The sequence below is a fragment of the Neomonachus schauinslandi genome, chromosome 2 (genome assembly GCF_002201575.2).
Source record: "Neomonachus schauinslandi chromosome 2, ASM220157v2, whole genome shotgun sequence".
NCBI classification, from domain to species: domain Eukaryota; kingdom Metazoa; phylum Chordata; class Mammalia; order Carnivora; family Phocidae; genus Neomonachus; species Neomonachus schauinslandi.
The window spans coordinates 190385719-190390787 of record NC_058404.1 but is presented as its reverse complement, the minus strand read 5'-3'; positions in this window follow the sequence as shown (position 1 = coordinate 190390787).

Sequence of the window (5069 nt, the reverse complement as noted above, 5' to 3'; positions counted from 1 at the left end):
GAGAGGCAGAGCCAATTGATTTCTCAGGGCGTCAGTTGAGCACCAGGATCTAGCTATGCCCCAAATGGATAATACTTGGTCCCTGCTTTCATAAAGATCATTATATACTTAGGAAAAAAGTCAAACCAAGAAGCCATTTACAATTTGAGTAAGTTGATAATTTTGAACTAAAAGTCATCAGCTATTTTATTATAAAGAACTAATGCAGGGGCACCTGGGTGGCTCAATTGGTTAAGTGTCCAACTCTTGATTTTGGCTCAGGTCATGATCTCAGGATTGTGAGATTGAGCCTCTTGTCAGGCTCCTCACTGGGGGTAGAGCCTGCTTAAGATTCTCTCTCTTCCTCTCCTTCTGACCTCTCCCCTCTAAAAAAAAATAAAATAAAATACTAATGCAGATAAGATGTTTAGCAGCATGAGAGATCACCATGTATGGCAACAATCAGAAAAGGCTGCATGGAGAAGATAAAACCCCGAAACAGACTTTGAAAAGTGAAAAACCAGTGGAGGGAAGAGGAGAGAGAGCAGTGTGAGCAAGGTTCAAGGCAAGAATGAAAATGGCATTTGGTAACTCACCTGACTATTCACACGGTGCCTTTCATAGAGCAGTTATAACTCAAGACCCATCTTAAAAGCTTCAACAGTTCAAAGGGCCAAAGAGATAATCAGTTAGTCAACAAATAATAAATATTTTATCTAGCACCTAGTAAGCCCAGGCAACTATCCTGGATGCTGTGCAGAAAAGCAAAACAGAATGAGACAATATCCTTAGATTTCAAGGCATTTAAAGGATAATCAGTAAGATCTGTAGATGTAAAAAAAATTCATACAAGATCACATAACGCCTTTCTACATCCAAACATAAACAGGGCACTTTTGTAAGGAGTGCAGCTTACTCATTCTGCCCACTTGAAATCTTGAATACAAATGATAGATCAACACAATTCCCATCCTTTTCTTCAAACATCCTGGCATGGCTCTTTTTCAATATATACATTTGAAGAACAGTGGAGTCGTTGGGTAAAATTAAACTCAACTATGAAATGATAATTACACACAGCTTACTATACAGTTTTCTTGAGCTTATTTCATGGATAGCAAAATGACCAAAATACAAAGATTTAACTATGGTACAATTCTGGTTTTAACTACAATTCTCATTAGGGAACTACTGAATCTAAAGGAAAGAAATGCTCCTGTCCTGATCCAACTGTTTGTCTTTCTTGTTCAATATTTTTCAAAAACCCTCCTTTAATCTCCATGTTTACTCATATGTAAGGCTACATTGGAAGCATGGCTACCACATACCACGTTTCACTGGCTAATTGAGAGGAGTTCTCTGCTTCCCCATCTGCCATTGTTCACAGGTTTTATCACCTATATTTCTAGGCTGGAGCTATTCTTACCCCTAACTTGATACCAGGTACACTCATACATTGGTGAAACTTAAGGAAACTCATGTTTGTCCAATTATACTCTGCAAAATTTCCTGATGCAGCAGCCTTTTTCTCCCCACTGTGGTATCAAGGAGTTGGTCAATAATGGGTTTTGGTTTAAAAAATTTTTTTTCCAAACTGTTCTCAAAAGTCTTCCACTTTTGGGGTGCCTGGGTGGCTCAGATGGTTAAGCGTCTGCCTTCGGCTCAGGTCATGATCTCGGGGTCCTGGGATCAAGTCCTGCATCAGGTTCCCTGCTCAGTGCAGAGCCTGCTTCTCCCTCTCCCTCTGCCACTCCTTCTGCTTGTGCTCTTCTGTCTATCTCTCTGTCAAATAAATAAATAAAATCTTTATTAAAAAAAAAAGTCTTCCACTTTTGGAAGGGAAAAAACAAATTTATTATTACTTACCAGGTTATGCTAATCAAAAATTCCCCACCATCTTCAAGTGTCAGAGTTTTGTTTTCTAGCAATTTATTTTCCACTTATCAAGGTGATATTGGCACTTCCAATAATAAGCACTACTTAAATGGTACAAACGATAAATGCCATGGAAGTCTACCCCAAAAAATCTTATTTCCAGGATGGCCCTCCATTTATTTAGTCATCTGTCCCCTCAGGGAATATTTATTGATAACCTATCACATGCCACACACCACATTAAGCAGGGTGATGAGCAAGATAGACACGATTTCTACCATCATGGAGCTTGTAGTTTAGGTGGAAGCACATACAGGAAATACACAAACAGAGGGGTCATTACAAAGTATGGTAAGTACTGTGCAGAAAAGGTACAAAGTGCTATGAGAAAGAACACCTGGCATGGGGACTAAGATTTAATTTAGACTTAGAGGGAAGGGAGGATTTGATTGGGCTATAGGCAATAATCAAGATTTACCATAATCAAAGGAGTCTGAACTAAAATAATGGATTATCTGAATATTGGGGCCTTGGAAGAGGGCCACAAATAACCAAAGGTAGTTATGATGACTTCTAGGCCCCAGCAGGTGGTCACCGTTAGTAAGTCATGAAGCTATGGTGTCATGGAAAGAGTTCTCCCAGAACCTAACAGCTCATCCAACTTTCTGACACAGGTTTGTTATTCACCTCCTGCTCAGATTCACTCTACCAGTGGAGTACTCCAAACCATGGTGGTGGCAAATCTCATTAGTTGTTTCAGGAATTGCCTTTGGCTAAACAAATAGTCCCATCCGGGGTCCCTGTCAACTAGCACAGCTGTGAGTGATAATAAGGGAAGTCTTACAACACAAAGAAATGGAAATGTATTCCATGATCTTTTGGAAGAACAAATATTGTTAAAATATCTATACTACCTAAAGCAACCTACATATTTAATGCAATCCCTACCAAAATACCAACAGCATTTTTCACAGAGCTAAAACAAACAATCCTAAAATTTGCATGGAACCAAAAAAGACGCCGAATATCCAAAACAATCTTGAAAAAAAGAAAAACAGAACTGGAGGTATCACAAGTCTAGATTTCAAGTCATGTTACAAAGCTGTAGTACTCAAAACAGTATGGCACTGGCACAAAAACAGACACACAAATCAATGGAACAGAATAGAAAACCCAGAAATAAACCCACAATTATATGGCCAATTAATCTTCAACAAAGGAAGAAAAAATATACAATGGGAAAAAGACAGTCTCTTCAACAAATGGTGTTGGGAAAACTGGACACATGCAAAAGAATGAAACTGGACCACTTTACACAAAAATAAACTCAAAATGGATTAAGACCTAAGTGTGAGAATTGAAACTATAAAAATCCTAGAAGAGAGCCCAGGCAGTAGTTTCTCTGACATTAGCCATAGCAACAGTTTTTTAGATATGTTCCCTGAGGCAAGGGAAATAAAAGAAAAATAAACTACTGAGACTACATCAAAATAAAAACTTCTGCACAGCAAAGGAAACAATCAACAAAACTAAAGACAACATAGGGAATGGGAGAAGATTGTTGCAGGTGACATATCTGATAAAGGGTTAGCATCCAAAATATATAAAGAACTTATACAACTCAATATCCAAAAAGCAAATAATCCAATTAAAAGTGGGCAGAAGATACGAAAAGCCATTTCTACAAAGAAGACACACAGATGGCCAATAGACACATGAAAAGATGCTCAAGATCACTCATCATCATCAGGAAGACACAAATCAAAACTGTAATGAGATATCACCTCCCATCTGTCAGAATGGCTAAAATCAAAAACACAAGAAAAGCAAGTGTTAGCAAGGATATGGAGAAAAAGGAACCCTCACGAACCCTCCTACACTGTTGGTGGGAATGCAAGCTGGTGCAACCACTCTGGAAAACAGTATGGAGGTTCCTCAGAAAGTTGAAAATAGAGCTACCCTACAACCCAGCAATTGCACTACTGGGTATTTACCCCAAAGATACAAATGTAGTGATCCTAAGGGATACCTGCATCCCAATGTTTATAGCAGCAATGTCCACAATAGCCAAACTATGGAAAGAGCCAAGATGTCCATCAACAGATGAATGGATAAAGAAGACGTGGTATATATACACAATGGAATATTATGCAGCCATCAAAAGGAATGAGATCTTGCCATTTGCAATGACATGGATGGAACTAAAGAGTATTATGCTAAGTGAAATAAGTCAATCAGAGATAGGTAAGTATCATATGACCTCACCGATATGAGGAATTTGAGAAACACAACAGGATCATAGGGGAAGGGAGGGAATAATGAAACAAGATGAAACCAGAGAGGGAGACAAACCGTAAGAGACTCTTAATCTCAGGAAACAAACTGAGGGTTGCTGGAGTGGAGGGGGGTGGGAGGGATGGGGTGGCTGGGTGTTGGACACTGGGGAGGGTATGTGCTATGGTGAGCGCTGTGAATTGTGCAAGACTGTTGAATCACAGACCTGTACCCCTGAAACAAGTAATACATTATATGTTTTTTAAAAAAGTAATTCAGAGAGTATGCTTAACTACAAAATAATTAGTAGCAAATTTAACAAGCAATGTATAAGATGTGTATGAAAAAATATATTTTTTTAAATATAGAGCAATGTTTGAATTAATAAATGGAGCCACACACACACAAAAGAAAAGAAAAGAAAAGAAAAGAAAAGAAAAGAAAAGAAAAGAAAAGAAAAAGGAACCCTCATGCACTTTGGCTAGGAATGCAAACTGGTGCAGCCACTGTGGAAAACAGTATGGAGTTTGCTCAAAAAGTTAAAAATAAACTACCCTATGATCCAGTAATCAAACTACTGGGTATTTATCCAAAAAAATACAAAAACACTAATTCAAAGGGATACATGTTTATTGAAGCATTATTTACAACAGTCAAATTATGGAAGCAGCCCATGTGTCCATCAATAGATGAATGGATAAAGAAGATGTGACATATATAGATATAGATATAGATAGATATAGATATAGATATAGATAATGGAATATTACTCAGTCATAAAAGAATGATATCTTGCCATTTGCAACAACAGGGATGGAGCTACAGAGTATTATGCTAAGTGAAAAAAGTCAGTCAGAGAAAGACAAATACCATATGATTTCACTCATATGTGGAACTTAAGAAACAAAACAAACGAATGAGGGAAAAGAGTGAGAGAGAGA